Genomic DNA, 12,986 nt, shown 5'->3' with positions numbered 1-12,986 from the left:
AAGTAAATTTTAATATATTCATTCAATGGAACACTGCTGTATAGCAATGAAAATAAACAAATGATCGCTTACATGCAACAACGTGGTTGAATCTCAGAAACATGATGATGAGCAAATGAAATCAGACAAAAAGAATACTTTCTGTGTTACCCCACTTATACAAAATTCAAAAACAGGTAATAAATTAAAAAATTAAAAAAAAAAAAAAGGGCCAGCCCGGTGGCTTAGCGGTTAAGTGCGCGCGCTCTGATGCTGGCGGCCCGGGTTCGGATCCCGGGCGCGCACCACCGCACCGCTTCTCCGGCCATGCTGAGGCCGCGTCCCACATACAGCAACTAGAAGGATGTGCAGCTATGACATACAACTATCTACTGGGGCTTTGGGGGAAAAAAACAGGTAAAACCAAACTAGTGTGTTTAGGGATATCTACTTAGGCTATAAAAGCATAAGGAAAAGCAGGGAAGTTATTACCTTAGAAGTTAGGGTAGTGGTTACCTTTAGTGGAGAGAAAGGGGGAATGGTCAGGGAGGGATTCACTGGGGTGCTTTAAAGGCACTGGCAATGTTCTATTTCTTTTTTTGTTTTTTGTTTTTTTGCTGGGAAAGATTTGCCCTGAGCTAACATCTGTTGCCAATCATCCTCTTGTTTTTTCTGCCCCAAAGCCCCAGTATATAGTTGTACATTCTAGTTGCAAGTCTTTCTAGTTCTTCTATGTGAGCCACCACCACAGCATGTCTACTGACAGATGAGAGGTGTGATTCTGTGCCCAGGAACTGAACCTGGGCCACCGAAGCAGAGTGTACTGAACTTCAACCGCTAGGCCATAAGGGCTGGCTCGGGCAATGTTCTATTTCTTGATTAGAGTGGTCATTACACAAGTGTTTGCTTCATGGTAACTCAACAAAACTATACATCTATGTGTTTAACTTTTATTTAATTATGTATTTATTTATTTATTGTTAATAGCCATATTGAGGTATAATTCACATACCATACAATTTACACATTTAAAGTGTACAATTCAGTGGGTTTTGGTATATTACATTATTAATTTTTTTGGACTTTGTGGTAAAATATATATAACATAAAATATGCCATTTTACCTATTTTTAAGTGTACAATTCAGTGACATTATTTACATTCACAAGGTTGTGTAGCCATCACTACTATTTCCAACCTTTCTTTAAAAGACTTTATTTGTTTTAGAGCAGTTTTAGGTTCACAGCAAAATTGAGAGGAAGGTACAGAGATTTCCCATATACCCCCTGCCCCCACATATACACAGCCTCCCTCATTACCAACATCCCCTGTAGAGTGGTACATTGTTACAATTGACAAGTCTACATTGATACATTATTATCACCCAAAGTCCATAGCTTACATTGGGGTTCACTCTTGGTGTTGCACATTCTATGAACTTGGACAAATGTATAATGACGTGAATCCACCATTACTGTATCATACAAAGTATTTTTGCTGCCCTAAAATTCCTCTGTGCTCCACCTGTTCATCCCTTCCTCTCCTCCAATCCCTGGCAACCACTGATCTTTTTACTATCTCCATAGTTTTGTCTTTTCCAGAATGTCATATAGTTGGAATTATACAGTATGTAGCCTTTTCAATTGGCTTCTTTCACTTAGTAATATGCATTTAAGTTTCCTCCATGTCTTTTCATGACTTGATAGCTCATTTCTTTTTAGCACTGAATAATATTCCATTGTCTGGATGTACCACAGTTTATTTATCCATTCACCTACTGAAGACACCTTGGTTGTTTCAAAGTTTTGGAAATTATGAATAACCTGCTATAAATATCCGTGTGCAGGTTTTTGTGTGGACATAAGTTTTCAACTCCTTTGGATAAATACCAAGGAGTGCAATTGCTGGATGGTATGGTAAGAGTATGCTCAGTTTTGTAAGAAACTGCCAAACTGTCTTCCAAAGTGGCTGTACCATGTTGCATTCCCATGAACAATGAATGAGAGTTCCTGTTGCTCCACATCCTCACCAGTACTTGGTGTTGTCAGTGTTCTGGATTTTGGTCATTCTTATGGGTGTGTAGTGGTATCTTGTTGTTGTTTTAATTTGCATTTCTCTGATGACATATGATGTGGAGCATCTTTTCCTATGCTTATTTGCCACCTGTATATCTTCTTTGGTGAGGTGTCTGTTAAGGTCTTTGGCTCATTTTTTAATCAGGTTGTTTTCTTATTGTTGAGTTTTGAGTTCTTTGTATATTTCGGATAACAGTCCTTTATCAGATGTGTTTTTTCATAAATCTTTTTCTCATAGCCTGTGGCTTGCATGTCATTCTCTTGACATTGTCTTTTGTAGAGCAGCCCCTGGTAATCTCTATTTTCTGTCTCTATGAATTTGCCTATTCTAGGCATGTCATATAAGTAGAATCGTTCAATATTTATCCTTGTGTGTCTGGCTTATTTCACTTAGCATAGTGTTTTCAAGATTCATCCATGTTGTAGCATGTATCAGAATTTCCTTTATATGGCTGAATAATAATATTCCATGGTATTCTTGTTGTCAGTGCCTTCAGGTTGTGGACAGCAGAGCAGAACTCTGCCTGGTCTTTTTGCACCATCCTCTCACCTTCCAGTGCTCTATCAAACAATGCTCCACTGCTATTTATAGGGTTTTCATGGCCAATTTTTTTGGAAGTGGGCGGCCAGGTCCTTCTTCCTAGTCTGTCTTAGTCTGGAAGCTCTGCTGAAACCTGTCCAGCAGGGGTGACCCTGCTGGTATTTGAAATCCCCGTGGCATAGCTTTCAGCATCACAGTAACACGCAGCTGCCACAGTATGACAACTGACAGACGGGTGGTGTGGTTCTCTGATTGGAAAATGAACCCGGGCCTCAGTAGTGAGAGCACTGAATCTTAACCACTAGACCACCAGGGCTGGCTATTCCATGGTATGGATATACCACATATTGTTTATCCATTCATCCATCGATAGAAACTTGAGTTGTTTCCAACTTTTGATTATTGCGAATACGCTGTTATGAACACGACTGGACAATGTTGGCTCTGTACTCTGAGTCCTTGCTTTTAATTCCTTTGGATATATACCCAGAAGTGGAATTGCTGAGTCACATGAGTATATTAATGTTTTAAGCACTTTTTACATGCTTTACATTTCACAATGAAAAAGACAGAGAGAGGGGTGAGAAGAGGAAAAGGAGACAACAAATATAGACAAATCTTTTGAATATTTTGCTCCTACGGGAAACCAAGAAATGGGGTGGTAGCTGTAAGAGGAAGCAGGCTCAAGGGAAAGTTCTTTAAGATAAAAGAAATCAGAAATGTTTGTATGCTAATGAGAGTGATGTAGTAATGGGGGAATAATTAATGCTGCAGGAGAAAGAGGAGAAAAGTCCATCCTTGTGTGGATAAGAGGGCATGGTGTTGGCCTCAGGCAGGAGCAGAGGATAGTCCGTCCCAAGTGGCAGGGCGGACACTATAGATGCTGTCGCAGGGTAGATGTGGTGGTGGATGCTGCACAAATCCTTCTCTGATCACTTCAGCCTGCTGGGTGAGCCAGGAAGCAAGGCCATCGGCTTCCAGCGAGGATGGAGCGGGTGTTGGAGGTGGGAGCAGAGTGCAGGAGGTGGGAAATTGTCATCTAGAAAAGTGGGAAGGGGAATGGACTGAGGAAATTTGGGATGGTTGCTGGGCCACATTTAGGGCATCAATGAAGTTCATGGTCATTAACTTAAAGTGGGCCTAGTCAGTGTGCTTGGGGGCTTTTCTCCATGTGTGTGCGGGCCAGTCGGTGCAGAACTGGGTGTGAGCATGGCTGTGGTTTTGCACAGTGAGCACAGTGAGGCCAGAGAGAGGTAGAGACACTGAGGATTCTGCCCAGGAGGGGTAGGAATCATTAGTCATGGTGTTTGAGTGGCATAAGGAGGGGACAGAGGCCATCAAGCAGAGGAAGGAAAGTAGAAAGGTGGAGAGTCAAAGACACTGGAAGTCTGGTGCAGTGGGGTGATGTTGGAGCGGGAGCCTTGAGGGCATGGGCTGGAAGATCAGGAGGCCGTAGTCAGAAAGAGGGCTGTGTGACACTGAGTGGAAGGAGGAGCTGCAGTTGCAAGGCCTGAGGTGCAAGGCCTGAGGCTCTGCTGTGGCAGTGAGTGGCTGAGGGCGGGGGTGAGGACAAGAGCAGCAGAGGAGAGGAGGTCAGAGAACGGACAGGCCAGGCTGGAGGAAGAGTCATCTGCCCGTAGCTGGACCTGGCTCCCTCCTAGATTAACACCTGCTTCCCCAGACGTCCTCAATGCCATCAACCCAGATCAAGGGGAAGACCAGTGTACTTTGCCCTTCCCCCAGCAGGGGTCCAGAGGTGGCTATGGGCCTGGGGCAAAGATCACACACACACACACCACCAAGCCTTCTACCCCCTCCCTCCATCAGGGATCGAGAAGGCCCATCAAGGGTCATATTTTTTGAGCACCCACTATGTGCCAGGCAACAACGCTAATACCTACTATGTGGAAGGCATGATGCTGAGTACTTTACATTTCTTCTTTTGTTTAACCCTTCTAATAACTGTGAGGAAAGTACTGTTAATTGGCCCATTTTACAGCTGAGAAAATGGAGGCTTGGAAGATTTAAACCTTCGTCTGCCGATTCCAGAATCTGAAACCTTGAACACACTGCCTCCCTTGGTGGGCGATCTGGAGATGAACCAGACCCAGCCCCCGACCTCAAGCATGTAACAAGTAATAGTAGAACTTTGCACATTTATTCTTGTGATCTGGTTCTTCCGGGCTTCGTCTCCCTTCTGGTAGGCCCAGACCCTACCCTTTCCCTTCCCCCATAGCTCGGGTGGTAACCCACGTCCAGGTTTGCTCGGGACTGAGGGTTTCCTGGGTGCCAGATTTTCAGTGCTAAAATCAGGACGGTCCCAGGCAAGCCAGGACGGTTTGGTCTGCCCAGCTGTGGCTCACCCATCAGCTGCTTCTCTAGCTTTTTGTTTTCTTCTCCTTCAGTAGCTTTGCTCATTTCACGCGTGGCAGTTGTTGACTTCCACTGTCTCCTTGGGGGCCGTGAGTACTTCTCAGACACCTCTGGGAGCCCAGCACCCTGGCGAGGGGAGGCTAGAGGCTGCAGTGAGGGTTTGCAAAGGACATTTCATGAGCAGGGCCCATAAATGCCCTTTGGGTGCCCATAGTCGACCTGAACATCACCCCAAAACACACACATCACTCACATCAACGGGCTAGAACATTCTGGGCTCAGCTGACATCTGGGGAGAAAGAAAAGGGCAATCTCTCAGGCAATTGCCATTCAACTCATTCATTCATTCATCGAATACTTGTTGAGCACCTAGTGTGTGCCAAGTTCTGCTCTAGGCAGCAGTGAACAAGTCAGGGGGAATCCCTGGCTTAGGTTCCCTGGTCTCCCAAAGCATTTGTCTCCCTGTCTGTCTCCTCAGTGAAAAAAAAAGGCAGTGCCGAAGTCGTCCATATAGTTCAATTCCCCTCACCCAGTACGGGATCTGTTACACAGAAGATGTTCAATACCTGTTAATTGAATGGCTATTTGAGTGAATGAATAGATACATGAGTAATACAAGGTTCTGACATTTATACTTTAAGTTCCATCCTGAGAGGTCCACTAACTTTGATAAGGTCTCTCCATGTTGAAGGCAGGTGTCCCCGGGAGGGACAGTGGCCAACTGTGCTCAGTGCGAAAGTGACAGCTGATGGAAGAGTGCGGGTCTGCGAGGGGCTGGGGTACAATGTCAAGGCGAAGAGGACCTCAGGGAAGCCTAGGGAAGCCGGGCCTGCATGCAGCCTCAAATAATCAGTGGGCAGCAGAAGGCACTGAGCAGCTGGGGAGGAGATGGTGGAGGAAGGTGAGCACTGTTAAAGAAAAAGTTATTCGTGGTCCCTGTTAAGGATGGTAAGGCAGACTTTATTCAGGACCATCACGACCACTGCAATGGGGTTTGCAGTTGGGGAGAGAGACTGGGCTCAACTCTGAAGACAACAGGACAAGTGGGATGTGTAGCCAAGGAGCAGGGTCAGGGGGTGGGGGGTCAGTGGATGGAAAATTACTAAGAGGAAACATGGGGGTAAGAGGATTCTGGCTAAACTGACTTGACAGGATTTTTGTCAAAGGCAGGCTGGGGTGATAAGATAATGGAGGGAAGGGGATGAGGAATTTGATCAGATAGCACGGGTGGGGAATTCGGGTTTAACTGACTCAGCAGGCTTCTTGCTAAAACCGGAACAAGGTCGGGACCTAGTCAGAGTTCTCGGGGGAGGCTGCCTCAAGCTCGGTGAAAGGAGAGAGCCTTTGTGAGCACAGAGAAAGGCCCCTACAGCTGCCACCTGCTGCTGGCGCTGAAGAGGGGCGTTAGGAAGAAGGGGAAAGAACTCAGGATTTTCCTCAGAGCAAATCCTGGTCCCTCTACTGAACAAATGTTACCCAGGAAAGACCATGGGCTCTGGCGTTGACTGATCAGTTTCAACCCCAGCTCCTTCATTGACTGTGTTCCCTTGGGCGAGTCACTTAGCCACTCTGTGCCTCACTTTCCCCACTTGTCAAATGAGGGCAATGATGCTGACGTCGGAGGGTTGTCCTAAGGATCATCTAAGGCAGTGGTTCTCAGAGAGGTCTCCAGGCCATCAGCATCACCTGGGAACTGGTTAGAAATGCAAATTCTCAGGCCCCCCCAGACCTGCTGAATCAGAAACCCAGCCACTATGACAAGCCTCTAGGGGATTCTGACGCACTCAGGTTTGAGAAACTGCTAGGTCAGCACAGGGAGAAACTCTTTGCAAGGGAAGAATTCTTTTTTTCTGCCCTGATCACAGAATCAGGGGAGTGGGTTTCAGAGCTGCCCTCTGGGTGCACAATAGAATCACCTGGCCTCTTCCCAGACCAATTACATCAGACTTCCTGGGGAGGGGGATGCAGATGGCAGCAGCTTTTAAAGCTCCCCAAGTGATTCCAAGAGTGCAGCCAGCTAGCCCATAGCAGAAGCCCCTGGAGGACTGTTAAAGCAGAGTGCGGGCCCCACCCCGGAGCGCCTGGTTTCCTAGGTCTGGGGTAGGGCCCCGGAATTTGCATTTCCAACTAGCTGCCAGATGCTGCTGCTGCTGCTGGTTCTTGGACCACACCTCTGACAACCACTGCCCAGGGGGCTTAGATCCGAATGGAGATGTGTGGGAGGTGAGAGGACTTGGGGAAAATCCCAGCTTCTCCCCCTGACCACTCCCCCAACCCCCGCTGAATGAAGCATGGGATAGCTGGGTCTGAACCCGCTTGCACATCCATTAGTTTTCATCACATTCTGCACGGGAGGGATGAGGTCGGGTGACATTTATGGAGAAGCTGAGCTGTGGTGTGGGCCTCTCTCCAAGAGAGCAAGGATTATCTCCACCATCTCGGCAGATCCCCAGGAAAATCAATCAAGAGGAGCCGCCTGGACTAGGGTCCTTTGGGCCGTGCGGGGAACAACCTCTGGGTTCCCCCACCTCCATCCCTGCCTTGGCCCTGGCCTCCACGCCTGCGTTTTCTTAGGCGCTGATACTTTCCTTTATGATTTTATTCTACTTCCCCTCACTCCCAAGCTCCCCCAGTGGAGAGGGAAATAGGGAGCCAGAGATATTTTCTGTGGGGTTTCGGTTGCTCTGAGTTCCTTCATTCATTCAACAATCATTTCATTCAACAAATATACACGGCAGCTCAGGAGGGCAGGCACTTTTGTCTGTTTTGTTCACTGCTGTATGCCCAGTGTCTGGCACATAGTCGGTGCTCAATAAATATTTGTTCAGTGACGGAGGGCCACCTATGGGCTAGTCCCTCCACCGGGCAAGGGAGACAGAACCCCCCCCCCCCCAAGCGCCCAGAGCAGTGTACCAGGGGAGAAAGTTGCTCAACCAGGAACCATAGCCTGTGTGACAGGCGTGGCAACAGCCCAGGGTCAGGGAGTGTTTGGCAGAGGCCGCATCCCTCTAGGGGAGTGAGGCTTTGCGGGGCCAGGAAGGGGACCCCCCCGGGGGAGGTGTGTGTCAGCTGAAGGCTGAAAGATGAGCAGGCCAGGAAAAGAAGGACAGGTGAAGAGAGCTGCCTGTCTCTTATCTGCTGCTGGGGGATGGGGCAGCGTGTGAAGTGGTGCAACCGCTTTGGAAACTGGCAGGATTGTACGCTTCCAATGTGAATCATCCTCTTTAAGATGGTTCAGATGGTGAATTTTATGTGATGTGAATTTTACCTCAATAAAAATGATTTTTTTGTAACGCAATAGACTTGCTTGTGCTTCCTGCACCGAATGAAATAAAACACTGGCGATACTGAGAAAGCCCTGCTCGCCTTCCTCCCTGAGCGCATCTCCCAGAGGTAACCACCAAACGGAAGTCGGTGTCCAGCAAGTCCACACACGTCTTTATGTGTTTATGACTTAGCTGTGTACGGCTACGTCAAAGGTGGCGGAGTGCACAGGGAAACCTTTTGGATCTCCCAGTCGCCCTGCTGTCTTGCGGCGGCTGCTGCTCTTAGCTCAGCCATGTGTTCGCAAGGCCGCTCTCGTTGGCATCTTGGAGCCTCCCTCGGGCACTCTCCCCGCTGTTTGGGTTGCACTGTGTGAGGGCACCACGAGGAACTGATCGAGTCTCCTCCGCTAAACTCGGTCCCGGGGAATCTCACTGGATCCTCAGAACAACCCTGTGAGGTAAGTACTATTATTAACCCCGCTTTGCAGATGAGGAATCTAAAGTGGGGTCCGAGCACAGCTGGTAAGTGGTGGGGCCTGATTCCTGGCCTGGACACCCCCCTCCATGGGACCTTGGTTTTTTGCCTCCATCTTTGGGGAATTTGGGGACTCACTCAGCACGGCCTTTCACCCACTTCAGTGGCTCTGGGGCCACTCCTAGTCCCCTACCCCAAGAAGGCAGAGCTTAAAGGGTAGGGTGAGGGCCTTTCTCATCCTGGGCAGCACCTTGGGAGAGGTCTACCTGTGACCCCAGGAGGCCCAAGGGTGGAGACCAGGAGCCTGGGGAAGCCCTGGACCTCGGTTGCCAGATCTTGCTCCTGTGCTGCTCTCAGCTCCCGTCTGCCCACAAGGTCAGGAGGGGGCGGCTGGCAGGAGGAGGCCAGGGCTCTGCAGGGAGCAGGGAACAGGAAGGATGTACCCAGGGAGAGGGGCCTGCCTCTACCCCCAGGTTGCAACCTTGGGTAAGTCACTTCCTTTCTTGGTCACAATTTTCTCATCTGAAAAATGGGCCTCCACTCTCCTGTCTGAGGTTCATGTCTCAGCTCTAAATAACTTCTTTGTGCCTGAGGTGCTACAGAGATGGAAGGAGAGACTCTGGGGTGAGCTCACAGGCTTTGGAGATGAGAGGCTCCTCCTGGGGGCGCTTTGCTGCCCTGTTGCTAAAGTGACCAAATGATTCTTCTTAAAAGAAAGACAATTCCCTGGTCTTTTCGGATCCTCATCTGCCAGGTGAGGTCCAGGGCAGGGAATCCACGAAGCAGGGCAGCCTGCCATGCTGCATAACTCGGAACTGCTCGTACTCACATCTTGATGACTCAATGGCCCTCAGCGCTTTAATCACAGTAAGAGGAGACAGCCCCGTGCACAGGGCCACCAGACGGACAGGTGGAGCCCGCAGCAAAGGTGGAGGAGGCCCAGGCCTGTGCTGACCACCGCGCCTCGGGTGGGCCTGGAGGGAGTGGTGGGAAGGAGGGAGCCGGCGCCACTGCTCCGGGCACGGTGGAAGCTGTCCGCTTACGAGAGGGGGGCTGGGGGAAGCCCTTCCTCCAAGTTTCACCTGAGGGGCTGGTTCATGGCTCCCGTGGGTGAGCCCGAGGTAGTGGCTGGAGCTCTGAGCCCCAGCACCTCTGCGCTGACTCAGCCACCTTGCCTCTCCCTTGGGAATTTCTCTCCCTCCTCCTGACCACCTCCAAAGCGGGCCCTCTACAGCCTGGCTGTGTTACCGTCACACACAGAGTCCTTTGCCAGCAGAAAAATTCGAAGGGCTTTGCCTGCCACTTAAGGCCTTGTCCAATTTGGCCACACCCCCATTTCCAGGCCTGGCTCTTGCTCCAGCCACGCTGGTCCCCAACCTCCCTGCACCCACCCGCCCCCCGCTTCAGCGCATCGCCTTGCTGAGGCCTGCACTGCACAGCAGAGGCTTTCCCAACACAGCCTCACCTGGGTTGTCCTGGACTCCTTCCCCGACTAGTTCAAAACCCCATTAGTACCTGCTGACCCCCGTGCAGCTGCCCAGCGCAGCCCCCAGGGTGCGTTCCCTGCTTGTCTTTTCTCCCTGACCATTGCTTGCATGACAACAAGCTGCCTGGACCCTGTCACCGCTGCATCCCAGCACAGGGCCTGGCCGGAGCGGGCACCCGGTGAACATCTGATGAATGAGCGGATTTTTCCTGCAGCAACCTTCAGGGGTGGGACCTGCGGTTCCCGCTCTATAGATGAAGACATGGGAGCTTGGAGAATGACTTGCTCAGGCCAGACAGCCAGACAGGTGCAAAGCAGGTCACCGAGCCCTGAAAAATAACCCTGCCTCTCCTGAGACTCCCAAGAAAGTGCTCTAACCAGTCCCACAGTAGCATTTGCCAATGGGTGGCAATAGATTTGAGGAGGTAGTGTTTATCAATGTAGCTGGGTAATATTTGGGGGATTTTGAATTGTGTGTGTGTGTATGTGGCATGTGTGTGTAGTGTGTGTGGTGTGTGTATGTTTGTGTGTGTGTATATGAATATATGTGTGGGGGGCGTGTGTGTGGGGGTGTGTGTGTGTATATGTGCGTGTGTGTGTGTTTCCTCCCATGAGTGTTCCTCCTCCCCTTTCCTTCCCCTTCACTATTTCATGGCCTCTGAGGATCGTGGCTGAGAGTTTGTTTTCTAAAACTGAAGGCGGTTGGAGAGACTCGTTCAGTGCCCTGAGGGAGCTTTTAGAAGCCAGTGCAGTGGGGAGGCACTGGGGAGAAGTGGAGAGGAAGGAGCGGCTTCCTGAGTGTTCCTGGCTGAGAGAGCTGGGCCTCGAACGAGAAGAGGGAGAAGTCTGTGCATCTAAGAGCTGCGGAAGCAAGGCTTGTATGACAGTTAATTGTAGGTGTCAACTTGGCTGGGCGATGGGGTGCCCAGATATGTGGTCAAACATTATTCTGTGTGTGTCCGTGAGGGGGTTTTGGGATAAGATTGACATTTAAATACGTAGACTCTGAGTAAAGCAGACTGCCTTCCCTAATGTGGGTGGGCCTCATCCAATCAGTTGAAGGCCTGAGTAGAACAAAAAGACTGGCCTCTTCCAAGTAAGAGAGAACTCTTCGGCAGACAGCCTTTGAACTTCCTCTGCATCATTGGCTCTTCCTGAGTCTTCAGCCTCCTGGCCCACCCTATAGATTTTGGACTTGTCATCCTCCATAATTGCATGAGCCAATTCCTTATAATAAATCTCTTTATATATATACACATACTTTTGGTTCTGTTTCTGTGGAAGAAGTCTGATAAATACAGCCTGCTTCCTGCCAGAGCCGAGGTTGGCTCCAGCATCCATGTGCCAGGGCAGGAGAGAGGCCTTAGACCCAGTGTGCCAGGAGGAAACTTAAAACCTTGCCCTGGGCTGGCCCCATGGCTTAGCGGTTAAGTGCACGCGCTCCGCTGCCGGCGGCCCGGGTTCGGATCCCGGGTGCGCACCGATGCACCGCTTCTCCGGCCATGCTGAGGCCGAGTCCCACATACAGCAACTAGAAGGATGTGCAACTATGACATACAACTATCTACTGGGGCTTTGGGGAAAAAAAGGAGGAGGATTGGCAAGAGATGTTAGCTCAGAGCCAGTCTTCCTCAGTAAAAAGAGGAGGATTAGCATGGATGTTAGCTCAGGGCTGATCTTCCTCACCAAAAAAAAAAAAAAAAAAAGCCTTGCCCTGAGCTACAATGTTTTGGGGCCTTGGAACTGGAGCCTCCCTCACCAAGCTGAGAAGATGATTATTCTCTCTGAGCCCTCCCTCTCACTCTGTTACTTGCCAGCTTGGCCTCCTGTTCTGCCCTCTGTGCTGGGCCCAGATGTCAGCAGGAGGCCCAGCTCTTCCCTGTGCCCTGGGGGCCCCGCCCCTTCCTTGTTGCCAGGGAGCCTTTGAAGGCATGGGAGGGCATTCTCTTTGGACATCTAGGGGCCTAGTCACCCTCAATTTTAGTCAGCTCAGGCTGCTGTAGCAAATACCTCAGACTGGGGGGCTTAAACAACAGACATTTATTTTCTCACAGTTCTGGAGACTGGAAGTCTGCGATCAGGGTGCCAGCCTGGTTGGGTTCCTGGTGAGAACCCTCTTCCTGGCTTATGGATGGCCGCCTTCTCACTGTGTTGTCACGTGGCAGGGGAGGAAGATATACAAGCTCTCTGGTGTCTCTTCTTATAAGGGCGCTAATCCTATCGTATCAGGGCCCCACCCGCATGACCTCATTTAACCCTAATTACCTCCTTATAGGCCCCATCTCCAAATGCAGTCACATCGAGGGTTAGCACTTCAACATATGGATTTGGGGGGACATGATTCAGCCCATAGCAACCTTGCAGATGGGTTCCTTCTCTCAAAGGCTTCCGTCTGGTCACTGACTAATACAGGTGGGCTCCCAGGGCCCTCTCTGGAGAAACAGAAAGTGCCTTGAAAGGTGATCTGAGTACTTTCTGCTAAAACCATTTATAAAGCACCAGGGAGCCCAATCTGTCTCAAGTTCCAGCCAGGGTTGCCCCATCAGTCACACTCCTAGGACCCACCCTGATAGCAGGGCAGGTAGATCACCAGGTGTGTGGTGAGCACCGTGAGGGCCTGATGCAGGACTGGGGTCGGGGCCAGGTCAAGGTCAGAGTGGTTTTGTCAAGGTTCACACTAACTCAAAGGGGAGTAAAACTGTGTGTGTGTGTGTGTGTGTGTGTGTGTGTGTCAGAGAGAGAGGGAGAAATGACAAGGAACCAGAGAGAGTGTGTACATTTGTGGTGGAGG

Source organism: Ceratotherium simum, chromosome X (genome assembly GCF_057802395.1).
Source record: "Ceratotherium simum simum isolate JZ-2026a chromosome X, ASM5780239v1, whole genome shotgun sequence".
In the NCBI taxonomy this organism is placed as follows: domain Eukaryota; kingdom Metazoa; phylum Chordata; class Mammalia; order Perissodactyla; family Rhinocerotidae; genus Ceratotherium; species Ceratotherium simum.
This window is presented reverse-complemented; position numbering follows the sequence as displayed.